The 13540-nt window shown below is 47.6% G+C and overlaps 1 pseudogene; it reads left to right on the plus strand.

The window, feature by feature from the left end:
* Positions 1-8084: 8084 nt before the first annotated feature.
* Positions 8085-9199, plus strand: LOC120836349 (annotated as a pseudogene).
* Positions 9200-13540: the final 4341 nt, after the last annotated feature.

The following is a 13540-nucleotide window of genomic DNA, read 5'->3' on the forward strand; positions in this document are numbered from 1 at the left end:
AGTGACTTCCTTTTTCCTCCGATGTACAGTAAAACCCCCTTATCTTCGTGGCCCCTATTTCTTCCCGAATCGGTTACAGAGGACATAATCGCAGCCACTGAATTCTGCAAAATTAAAGGCCGCGAAAAATAAAGATTCGCCAACATTAAAAAGTTTACTGTTCTTCCGTGTGTCACATGATCTTAACATTTCAAGGAGGCTGAAGGTATTTGTTTAAGAAAAAATTGACCTATGAAAAAAAAATGCCCTTCTCCAGGTTAGGCACGCGAGGTTCTTTTGCACTACCTATAAGGCGGCAAGTTTGTTTCGGCAGAGCTTTTGGTTAAACGGAGTCACAAAGGTAGCTATACTTGGAGTCAACTATTTTGTGCTGCATTATAAAGCTAGAGTAAATTCCACTGTGCTTCTGCACAGCACTGTTTGTTGCGAGAGCACATGTGGTTTAGTGTTGCATCCCATTCGCATGATCTAGAGAAACTAGCGCTGACAGAGTTGGAGCACTAAAAAAAAAAAACAGCCAACTGTGGAAACATTGAGAGATGCACACATGCGAACTGTGCATTTCTTAAAAGTGGATTCGAGCAAAGGTAAAGACAATATGTATATTTACGGTGACCATACTTGCCTTTCCCAAGCATGACCACTTTTCCCTCGGTAGCACCATCCAGTAAGCACCAGCAACACCCCCATGAGACGCCGCCGACTCATGGATTGAATGACGACCCGACTGAGGTCTTGGAAGGAGATCCGGAACACTCCCAAGCAGCACGTTGTGAATGGGCCATCGCTGGCAAGTGTACTATGGCCAACCAGATTTTCGATGGCCCAAGCTTGGCCAAAGTGCTCGGCAATAGCAGTGTTTTCGTCCTCGTCTGGTGACTTGCCATTCACTTTATGCCAGTCGCTGGCCATTCACTTTAGGCCAGTGACTGGCCATTCACTTTAGGCCAGTGACTGGCCATTCACTTTAGGCCAGTGACTGGCTATTCACTTTAGGCCAGTGACTGGCCATTCACCTTTGTCCAGTGGCTGGCCATTCACTTTAGGCCAGAGAATGGCCATTCAGCTTTGGCCAGTCACTTTCGGCCAGCCACTGGCCATTCACGTTTGGCCAGCCACTAGCCATTGACTTCCGGCCAGTCACTGGCCAGAAGTGGCTGTAGTTATACACTTAATACATAATTTATCACAGACTGCCAGAAAATTTGGGTGTTCCTCAGAAGACTGTCAAGAGTTTCGGGAGGTCAAGTTTAAGAACTCAACCGCAGAAACTTTTACATAGTAATGACACGCGAAGCTGCTGCAAGTCTGCTCAATATTTATTGGACCTTTTTGAGTACTAAGTCTTACGACGCTGGTTGCGACCACCATTCCAGTCGTCGTGGGTTCAGGGATGGTATGTTGTCCCACCATTAAGATCCCCCGGTAGTGCAGCAGTAAAAAATAAAAAATAAAAAGAAGTAACTTTAGGTGAAGGGATACTGCAACAATAGAGAGTTTTAGTAGATCGTTCCGATACCTCCGATAGCCCCGATAACGATACTATGCATGCGCAAGGGAGGCGGTGGCGGAGTATCGGGAATCGTTATCGGAGTCATGGGAGCGATCTACTAAAACTCTCTACTCTTCAGTTACAATATTTTTCAGTTTACACAAGCTTACTGGCACTAATGGGAAAGAGAAGCCTTGAGTACACAGTAAAAGTTTTTACACATTTAAGGGTGTAAATCAGTTTGTCCCTGGGCTAACACCCTTATGGCGTTCAGGCAAGCACCCTCCATAAAGGGTGCTTGCTAACACCCTTGGTAAAGGGTGCTTGGCATGAAATGGGCACCTGCTGGGGTGGCCCAGTGGATGCTGGGCCACCCCAGCCAATCTGTCGCCGGGAGAGTATCATGCGACGTTTTGGTTATGTGGAGTACAAGGTCACATGACGCTCTCCCGACGCTGGACTGGCTGGTAGCGTCCGCCGCGCTCGGACGAAGGGTGAAATGAAGTATAGACCCCAGTGAACATTTCATTGGAATGTGTCCAATACACATAACAGAACTTGTAAATCGTACAAAAATCATATATGGTATTGCATATTCTTATATTATTATTACATGATTGACAGCTTATCACGTTTACTGAACACATTTACACTTTTTTCACTTAGAGGGATTGCCACATCACCACATACGAGGCATGTGATAAAGAAATAATGAGTCACACTAAACACAACTCACTTCATGAAGAAGTAATACAAAAGAGCTCCTTGCAAGCCACATCACAACCCCGTGGGCAATTGGGAAGTGCTACGGCACCCCCCTTTCTCGAACTCTAAGTGAGCAAGCAGTGGCCCCAAGCATCGCACTGCACGGCTGAACCATTGTGAACATCATGGTCTGCCACAAACGAAGCATGTAAAGCTTTCCTGTTTGGAGATCAAGTGACATGTTTTGTTTGTCTCAGGGGATTGCAGGCAACCCACGCTTCGCTTATCACTTGTCTCCTACGCGCATCTGGCTCAACTCACAAATCGTGCATTGTACCAAACGGTCCAAGAAGACGGAAAGGAAGGACTCCCCTCATTCTCGGACCCTCGTTCGTGCAACCGGAAACAGCCATTCTCCCCCTAGAAGATTAGCCCGTCGCTTAAAACTCGAACAAAAGTTGCTTTCCCCATCCCGTTGAGCCCTAAGCTGACAGTGTTGTGGAAGCTACGTGCTCCTTGGGCCAGCCCACGTGGGCCAGCCACACGCTCGTCAAGCCACGGGTACTTCGAACGGCTCGGTTGTAACGCGCTGACGCTATTGACACCACCACAACGCTGCCAGCGCCACCAAGGGCAAAGCTTATAACCACGCCTGCCTTGCTACTCCACGAACGCGGGGAATCTTTTCTTTCTGCTTTTGTTTGCGCCGGATATCCCCTGACGCATCGCGCTCTCCGTTCGCTTCTCTTCGAGCGCTTGCTGGAGTGCACCGTCTGGAACGCAAAATATAGACCAACACGCGGCCCTGACGTCGCGCAGCTGCGGTGGTGCTGTCGACGGCACTGCGCATGCGCAGACGCTTCGTTCACGCGAATTCGGTTTCTGCGCTTGCGCAGTGCCCACACCTGGTGTGGGCAAACGCCGGCTTGTTTGTAAACAGCGTGTCGGTCTATAGCCAGCCGTTCAAAATACAAACGTGCGATTATCATTTACGGTTATTATCCCTCATACTTGAGTCCCTTCCAAACGAAACTTGAATATTTTGATTTTTGTTTCCGTACCCCTTTAAAGAACACAACTGTGATGATGATTTAATGAATGATGATGATGAAACAATTTTGACTAAAGAGCGTGACCACAAGGGTATACTGAAAGAATCGCTAACAATGATGAAACCTAGAAATATATTAGTGCCTTCCCTGTGTTTTGCCATTGAGTGGAAGAAGCTTCTTGGCCTATATTTTTGTTAGAAACAGGTGTGATGCGTCCGTCTGTTTTTTTTTTAATCTTGATATTGTGCTATTTTTTATTTCCTAGGTTGAAAGCTCAAGGCATTCCCTGTTGTTTGTTCAACCACATTTACCCAAATGTTAGTAGGTTGCTTTTTTATGTTTACTGTCCTTGGGTATGTCAGGGGTTGTGAACAGTAAAACGTTGTAAGGCCCAGGAAGGAATTCCCTTTGCAAAGTGGTGGCAAGCAGAAGAGGAATTGTAAAAACTGACTTCATGTCTTCTCCTGCGTTTTCTTTTTTGGGTCGCCTATTTATTTTTTGCCCATTAATACTCAGCTGTGTTTGATACTTCTCTGCGTTTGTGTCATCCTTCAGAGAACCCGTCTTTAATAAATTATGTGTTTAGCCTGTTTAGCTAGCTTGCACCCTCCTTTTTTGTTTTTGACCATTAATAAATGACTGTACGATTCAACTGTAAGCACAGTGTTAATGCCTAGTAATAAATAGCAGCATACTTTTATTGATTAGTGGTGATGATTGGACTAGTTAGTAGTCAATTATTGAAAAGAAATCATGAAGAATATTGGAACAGAGGATCTGAACACAACACAGCGCTGTGTTGATCTCCTCCTTCTTGTCCGTGCCATTCACATTCCATGTTTTTAATAACACATTTATTAATAATTCTCTGCTTGGTATCACCTGTATAGGGGTTCACTGGAACGACCCATCTGCTATTGCATTCACTTTAGGGCAGCTCCCCCTTCCTCATGGTGCCATCGCTCAGGAAGTGCAAGGCGCGTGTCACTCTCACTCTTGTGGTTCAGTTCCCCAGGTTCCCATAGGTTTCAAGCTGCTAGCCAAACTGAGTCAGGCCTTCCAGCCCTGCAGGAAATGTCAATTCCACTCTTTTAGGCGTAGACACCCACATTTTGCGTGTACGTGAAAGAAGCTCTAACAGAGAGGAAACAAAATGATTGGCCTTTTTTTAATGCATCCTTTTCTTTCGCTGAGAACATACATAAACGTTACACGCTATTGTACATTCAGTGGTGCGGCTTAATTTAGGAAGAGCACTTTTTTTCATATAACTTTTATATAAAGAAAAAACTCAATATAATGGGTCGGACATAAATGGTTGCTATGAACTGGCCTATACATTTACACATTACCTGATATCATCAAAAGAGTAGAGTAGCGTAGGGCTGCACTGCACCAATTACGTCTTTGTAACCAATTAATGGTTGGCATTTATTTGTTTATTACTATTGGCTATTATTCTTTGACAGAAAGAATAACCGGGCGAGTTGGTACGGTGGTAGTCTTTGAACTCCATCAAATATTCAGGTTTGACATTAGTTAAAGGGGCCCTCCGGATCTTTATGCGATGATCTATTTATGGCGGTAACTCAATCTACAGGCCCTAAGGATCCTAAAAATCATAAAATTACAGTCATGCGCGGCGGATTTCTCTACTAAAATTGCTATCAAAGTCCACGGCACGCCCCCCTTTCTGAGATGAGCCCGGAAAACGGGAGGGGCATCTCTTTACGCGTCAGCCAATAGCAAGCGAAGGATTCCGGCGTCACTGCGCGTCACCAACGCGGCCGACCGCCGACCCGCGGAGGAATCTCTTGAATACGCGCGGACCGTCGTCAAAGGGCCCGGACTTTGTGCTCGGCAGTCGTCGTTCGTCGCACCGCACCGTCGCGCTGCTACTGCAATACGCAGTCGCATTCCACAGATGACATGGAAAAGTTTGACTCGTTGACGTGGAAGGATCGCAAAGCTGGCTTCGGAGTCGGGATCCACGGAAAGGAGGAACATGTGTCCCGCAAACGCACGCCTGCAGACGCCCCGGGAAGCAGACGAGCCGACGCGCCGACGCATCGCCCACTAGCAACAAGCTTGCGGGGAGAAAACATAGTTCGCTGGTATTGGAGCGATAATTGCGGACTATGTTTCCCGCACCACAATCAGTTTACGTTTTTCTCAAACACTAATTTACAACAAGCTTAAAAAGTGTTGCAATAATAACGTTCGCATTCACCGCGAGATGCAGCATTTCCATTGGTCAAGTTTTAGCGATGGGCAGGGAATGGGGGATCGTCTTCCAAGAGAAAATAGTCCCGATATATTACTTCTGCCACCTGCTTAATAAACGGTTTTGTAATCTAAAACTTTGTATACATATTAACTTGCACCTACTATGCAATATAACAACATAAACAGACGATCACAGAAAGCTTCGGAGAGCCCCTTTAATTTTTTCCACCTTTTTTCATGTTTTTGTTTTTTCTAGCTGCTCTGATTTTTGTAAGGGCTTTCGACACTACTAAAAAACGTGACATCTAAACTCCTTTTATTTTTTGCATCACACAATCGTAAACTTAAAAAGTGTGCCGGTTCGGTAAACGCGAAGAGACCTAATTTCCGAGGGTGAAACCTCTAAAAACAACGGACAAGTAAAAGAAACAAACAACACAGGGCGTTGTTTGTCCGTTGTTTTTAGCGCTTTTACCCTCGGAATAATGACGAAGCGACCGCGCGTCTCTACGCACAGGCATTATCTTATGCAAAAAATCATGCTGCATGCTTGCTCTTCTAACGTTTTTCTCGCTCCCGCTTTATGAAACAAATCGGTGGCGAGCGGCTGTTAGGACAAGATGTAAGAACTAGCATGACCTGTGATTAACACTTTGGGACGGCGACTGAATGCTTGAACTGCCGTCAGACGGCACTTGAACGCTCCGCACAAGCGTCGTCGGACGAGCGCCGCACAACGGCGCAAAGAACATGCTCAAGGTTCCGCCGCGCGGGAATCTTTCTCACACTGCGGAGCGAGCCACAGGTTTTGAAGAAGATACGCCCTTTTCAAATAACGAAATAACACAGGGCAGAAGCATAGTTAGAATCAAGCATAGCTTTGCAAGCACACGGTACACGACAAAGTTTGAAACAGCAGCCCACTTCGCAGAAACAAAAGAAAGTTGCTAACCGGCGTTTGCACGAGTCGTGCATGGGCGGTTGTGAACTTACGGGCGTTGCCAAGACGCAGCGTCTCCCAGCTCTCAGTCATCGATTGTTATTCTTGAACACGGTATTCGTAAGGAAGATATTTAAAATATCCACTAAAACGGCTAAAACGTAAAAAAAAGAAGATTTCCGAAGCTTCTGGAATTTCAATGACCATTCAAACGAGCCCAACGGAAGCTGATTGCGATAGCGATGGTCTTGCGCAGTCTTCAAGAGTCTGTTTTCCATTTTATTTATTGCTATTTTTTTAGAACTATACTAAGCAAAATAAATTATATTAGTAACAATAAGAATTTCACTAAAATAATAATGTAAAACATTACAAAAAGTGAGTAAATCTTAGGTTTTATTTAAACTTTAGGTTTTTTTTCTTTTTTGTGTAAACCGAAACCGAAACTAACTCAAGCAACGCTTCCTTCGTCGTAATTGTTTGCGTGTGTGTGCGTGCAGGCGCGTGCGTGTATGCAGGCGCACGCTTGTGGATGCGTCCACGTGCATGCGCGTGTGCGTTTCCGGTTGTGCTTGCGTGTGTGTCTGCGCGCGGGCGTGGGTTTGCGCGTGTGCATGCGTGTGTACGTGCGCGCGCGCGTGTATGTGTGCGACTGCGAGCGCGCGTGTATGTGTGCGACTGCGAGCGTGCAAGCGTCTGTTTGTTCGTTCTATTGCACTGCGCCCGCAAGAACAATTGGATGTCCCTGGACACTGTTAAAACACTAACTTATTGATTATTATTATTATTATTATTGTTGTTGTTGTTGCTGTTGTTATTGAAACATAGCCCTGAGACTTTAGACACAGGGCCCTAAACTTTTCTATAGCTGGCTGTAGCTGTATCTATAGATTTTTAAGGCCGACCATGCGAAGCTACAGGGGGTGATAGCCTCCCATTGAATTTCCCATAGACGACCATAGGCCATTTTTTATGGTATGTCTCGGCCTGGTTTATTATGGGATTTGCCTCTTTATGCGTGTTAGTTTTTGTGCATGTCACCATATTCTCAAATGAATATTTTACTCGGGTTGACATGGTCATGAGACAGGTTCTAGCAGCATGTCATGAATATTTGTCAAACATTTTCACAATATTTTGATTTCATGTTGCCAGATATGAACTCGAGACTAACTGATTTTCTTACTGTACACTTCCATCAATCAATATTTGTAAAAAATGCTAGTATAGAGCATTTCACCCTACTTTCCGATTTCTGAGCATGGAGTGATTTGTAAGAAAATTAAATATGAACTCATATATAAAATTTTGTTTTCAAACATAAAAATTGTATGCAAAAGAGGCACTTAATTATCAGCTATTTGCATGAATTACAGCTGACATTATAAGAAACTAGACTGCTAACAACTGTTGCTTTTCAAGCAGAAATCTTACCTGTACATTATGTACAGAGCCATATATAAGCTTTCCAAAACCATTTCACATTATTTATTTAGCACCCTCTTCTACACCCTTCTCACGTTCTTCACTAAATGTAGGGTGTAACACGAAACAGCACCTTTTCCGGTAACATTATGAGTTTGTATTCCTAGTTTTAGGTTGTTAAAAAGGTGTAGCCGTTATATTATATTCAGTTTCGGTATTCATTTGTGTTCTTTCCCCCCAGGGGGCGCGTCCTTCCTTTGTGTATATATTTGATGTATCGTGCAGAATAAAGGTTGTTTTCCGTCCGTCCTTCGAAAACATCACATTGGCGACGAGGATGTAGCCCGTTCCAAGCTACCTTCGGCATCCCGTACCGTCCGGCTACGCCCGCCCCGCCATGAGCTTCCCCGGCCTCGCTCCGCCGCCGCCGTTCCTCCAGACGCCCGGCCGTCCGTCCCTGCCATGGGAGGAGTGGGAGCAGACTTTTACAGTCTACCTTCTAGCGTCCGGAGCAGCTGAGTGGCCACCAGAGCGACGCAAGGCCATTCTTCTGCACTGTTTGGGGGCGGAAGGGCAGCGTGTTTTCCGGACTTTACCTGCAGCACCGGCAGTTCAAGATAAGCCTACCGCGGCCACTACTGACGTGTACGCGTCTGCACTCGCCGCCTTACGGAAGCAGTTTTCGACGTCGCGCAACGTAGTCGTCGAGCGTCATCGTTTCCACCGCCGCAACCAACACGCAGGTGAGTCCGTTCACGACTTTGTTGCTGCTTTACGGCAGCTCGTTTCGCATTGTTCGTTTAATTCACAAGATGAGGCTCTCCGTGACCAATTTGTTGCCGGCGTTGCTTCCAATCGCGTACGTGAACGGTTCCTACTCGAGGGTTCCTCCCTGTCGTTCGAGAGCGCAGTACGAATCGCTCTTCAGTTTGAGCAAGCAGCTGAAGAACTAAAGGAATTCTCTGCTTCAGTCGAGCCTGTTTCTGTGCGTCGTCCGCATTCTTCGCGAAAAACCAGTTCACAGCCAAAAGAGCATTGTCAGCAGAACTTTTCAAGGAAAGCGAGCGGTTCACGTGCGTCGCAGGGGCACCGCCCCCCTCGGCGAGACAGAGATAGCCGGTCCGTTTCACCTCACTGTTTTCGGTACGGCTCGCGGAACCACCGCGCATCAGCGTCACAGTGCCCAGCGCAGGGAAAGAAATGTTCGTTTTGCGGTGTCAAGGGCCACTTTCAGAGAGTATGCAACCGCAAGCGACAAACGCAAGGCAGGGTTCGTGAAGTTGATTTTGATGACGATGTTTTGTCAAGTGGAAGTTCTGAGCAAGTTTTGACCATGCAGCATTCTGCTCGCAGAGCAATATACATAAAAGTGGGCGTAGCGGATGTCAGCTTGACATTTCTTGTTGACTCGGGGTCGTCTGTTTCGATTCTGTCTGAACACGCATTTCGTCGACATTTTGAAAGCGTTTTGCTCCTTCCAGCTCCGCACGTCACCTTGCTTGATTTTTCTAAGCGTCCAATTTCCGTGCTAGGGTGTTTTCAGGCAGACGTTCAATTTAAAGGGCGCTCTGCACCACTTCTTTTCTACATCGTTCGCCAAGGCACCTGTCTGATTGGCCTCGACGGCATTAAGGCTCTAAACCTTCGAATTCAGGGTTCCACTTTCGAATGCCTGCACACGTCCGTCGCCCCGCCGCCGCGTGTCAATGACCCGACACCTTCTCACATTCCAACGCAGTCAAGAGAGCAACCGAGGCAAGCAAACCTTCCGCCAGCCTTGGCACCCAACTTCGTTTCACTTTTCAGTCCTGAGTTGGGCCTTGCTAAGCGATTCACGCATCGTGTCAAAACTCGGCAAGGCGTGCAGCCGGTAATTTCGAAGCTTCGTCGTCTCCCATATTCACTCCGGGAACCTGTAGCAGATGAACTTCGCAGGTTGCTGAGCCTTGACATCATCGAACCTATCGATGCGTCTGAATGGGTTTCCCCCATTGTTGTCGTTGACAAGAAAGATGGCAGCTTCAGAATCTGTGTTGACCTTCGGGAGCCTAACAAGGCTATTGTGCCAGACAGCTTCCCATTGCCTCACACAGAGGAACTTCTTCATGCCTTGGTAGGCTCGACACACTTCTCAAAGCTTGACTTGGCTTGCGCCTACCATCAGGTTCTTTTGCACCCTGACAGCAGGGATCTGACAGCCTTCATTACGCATGAAGGACTCTTCCGATTCAAAAGAGTTTGTTTTGGGTTAGCTTCTGCCCCAGCGGCATTTCAGAAGATGATGGCCAAAATTCTTGATGGCTGCTCTGGAGTGTTGTTCTACATTGACGATGTGATAGTCTTTAGGAAAAGTGCAGAAGAACATCTTTTGAATCTAAAGACGGTCTTACAGAAGGTCAAGGACGCCGGCCTGAAGTTGAACAACAAATGTCTCTTCGACGTTCCAGAACTTTCCTTTCTAGGCCATAAGGTCACGGCACAAGGTATCGCACCGCTTCCAGAGAAAGTGGACTCGATAATTAACACTCCAGTGCCAACAGATGTTGCGGCCCTCCGGTCGTTCCTAGGTCTTGTCGAGTACTATTCCAAATTCGTCCCACGCTTGGCCGAAGTGGTCGAACCTATGCGCGTTCTGCTTCGCAAGAATGAGCCTTTCATCTGGTCAGCTGAAACGGACAGCAGTTTTCGGAGAGTCAAGGAAATGCTTTCTTCGAGTACAGTTCTCCACATGTTCGATCCATCACTTCCAGTCATCGTGTCGACAGACGCTTCCGACTGCGGTTTGGGAGCTGTCCTGCAGCAGCAATATGGCCACGAGCTCCGCACAGTTGCTTTCGCGTCTCGCAGCTTGTCACCAGCTGAAAGAAAGTACTCGGTTGGTGAACGTGAAGCATTGGCATGCATTTGGGCGTGCGAGCGATGGCACACTTACCTGTGGGGTCGCCATTTCAAGATTCGTACGGGCCATCAGGCGTTGGTATCATTGCTATCGTCGCAGGGGCGTGGAAGAAGGCCACTCCGGATTGCACGCTGGAGTGCACGACTCCTGTGTTACAATTTCACGGTCGAGTACCGCAAGGGGTCCACCAACACTGTGGCCGATGCTCTTTCTTGGTTGCCAGCTCCTACGTCGGAGGCAGAACTTTCCAAGGAAGAAGAAATCGTCTCGTTGGTCAAGCCGGCCTCCATGACGAAGGAAGAATTCAAGCAAGCCGTCGTCAACGACGATTGCCTGCAAACCGTCAAGTCGTTCGTGTGCGGCTCTTGGCCACCACAAAAGTCCGTACCAGAGGAGGCAAAACCTTTCTACTCGGTGCGCGAAGAGCTTTCTATTGTTGATGACCTGCTGCTGCGCACAGAGCGCCTCGTTGTTCCGTCCTCCCTCACAGCTCAGTTCATCGCAGTTGCCCATGAGACACATCCGGGCATCACGCGCACAAAGGCGCGACTTCGTGAGCTATTCTGGTGGCCACAAATGGACAAGCAAGTGGAATCGGCCGTGAAAAACTGCCACATCTGCCTGGAGGCAGATAAGTCTGCCAAAACATCGCCAGTGCCATTGCAGCCTGTTGAGTGGCCTGAAAGACCCTGGCAGAAACTGGGCCTAGACATTGTTGGCCCATTGGAGCATGCACCTCGCAATAGCCGATTTGCTGTAACATTGGTCGATTACCATTCGAAGTGGCCAGAGGTATATTTTTGCAGCGAAGTGACAACAAGCACCGTAAAAGAATTCTTAACCAGTGTCTTTGCCCGTGAAGGATACCCGGAGGAGATTGTTTGCGACAATGGGCCGCAGTTCACTTCACGTGAATTTATAACCTTTCTTCAAAACCGCGCCATCAAGCTGTCACACTCATCGGTATACTACCCCCAGGCGAACGGGCAAGTCGAAAGGCTTAATCGAACTTTGAAGAACTTCATCCAAGTTTCACTCCTCGAAAGGCGACCTATCCGACAAGCAGTCACCGACTACCTTGCTATTTACCGTTGTACTCCACAGGCTACCACTGGGGTTGCCCCAGCAGTTCTGCTGCATGGTCGGATGCCTCGAACCAGGTTGGATGTTGTAGGGTTTTCGGCACCAGCGTTCGCAAAAGACCCAGCAAAGGAACTGGCGCGACTGCGTCAAAGGGTCCGGCTTCAACAGCAAAGCAGCAAGGAGTACACGGACAGGAGGAGAGCTGCTAAGGAGCCGAAAATAGCAGTGGGCGATTTCGTTCGCGTCAAGAAGCCGTCAGTTCGCTTCAAGGGAGATCGCGCCTTTTCTTCGTCGACTGAAATGTTGGCGAAGAGGGGACCTGTCTCTTTCAGACTTGGAGATGGCCGCACATGGAATGCCTCCAAGCTTTCCAGGGTTCCAGAGAGGGGCACGAGTCCACCGTCCCAACGTTCAGAGCCACCGGCGCCGCAGCTTCCGGTTCGAGTGCCGCAGCCTGACCTGCCGCCGCCGCCTTCTCCCGGGTCGCAGCCGCCGCCTCCTGGCGGACTGCAGTCTGCTGCACCGCAGTCCCCCGTGTCGCCCATTCCTGATCCGCAGCTGCCTGGACTGGAGCCTGCCATGCTGCAGCCGCCTTCTCCTGGGACGCAACCGCGGTCCCCTGGGGTACCGCAGCGCTCTACAAGCTCACTACCATCCCCAGCCGTGCAGCGTCCCCATCGCCCGTCCCGAAAGCGCCGACGACCGGCCTGGCTCAAAGACTATCAGACCGACTAGTTGTCTATGTGTATAGCAGTGGTTATGTAGTGTGTAAATATGTATACAGTGCATGCTTAGGGATATCTAACACTTACTAGCAACTAATCACTACGAATAAGGGAGGTAGTATGTTATATTCAGTTTCGGTATTCATTTGTGTTCTTTCCCCCCAGGGGGCGCGTCCTTCCTTTGTGTATATATTTGATGTATCGTGCAGAATAAAGGTTGTTTTCCGTCCGTCCTTCGAAAACATCACATAGACTGCTAACAACTGTTGCTTTTCAAGCAGAAATCTTACCTGTACATTATGTACAGAGCCATATATAAGCTTTCCAAAACCATTTCACATTATTTATTTAGCACCCTCTTCTACACCCTTCTCACGTTCTTCACTAAATGTAGGGTGTAACACGAAACAGCACCTTTTCCGGTAACATTATGAGTTTGTATTCCTAGTTTTAGGTTGTTAAAAAGGTGTAGCCGAGGGTGTAAGTTGCTACAACACCCATTTTACACCCTTAAGGTGTAAAGACTTTTACTGTGTAGTACGGCCGAGCATCACTGGCGTCAATCACCACGATAGCGTCAATAGCGTCACGACGTTGCCCACCACCCGCCAACAATCATGTTGTTAACAACAAAACCAGCGTCCTGCACATCTAGGTCGAGATGTTCATTTTCTTTTTCTTTTACGTGTGGCTCGATTTATAACATTTCCGTTGCAGTTTTAACCGAAGCTTTTAGCTTTCCTTGGCTCAGGAAATCAGTATCCTAGCACCTATATGAAACATTACTCAGACTAGCTTAAGTTTAATCAATATATGAGAGACGTCTTGTTTAGGCTCTTCCAAAACACAAAGTCTGAAATATCCAATCTTATCCGATTCAAGCACAAGCTGATCGGGGTGCATGGCTAGCGTGGCGGTTTACTAAGCTGAGTGCATTGATACACCTATGGGTTTTTAAGGTAGAGAAGGGGGCTTATGGTCGGTATACAGGTA

The sequence above is a fragment of the Ixodes scapularis genome, unplaced genomic scaffold, assembly GCF_016920785.2.
Source record: "Ixodes scapularis isolate PalLabHiFi unplaced genomic scaffold, ASM1692078v2 PGA_scaffold10__122_contigs__length_95168666, whole genome shotgun sequence".
Lineage (NCBI taxonomy): Eukaryota > Metazoa > Arthropoda > Arachnida > Ixodida > Ixodidae > Ixodes > Ixodes scapularis.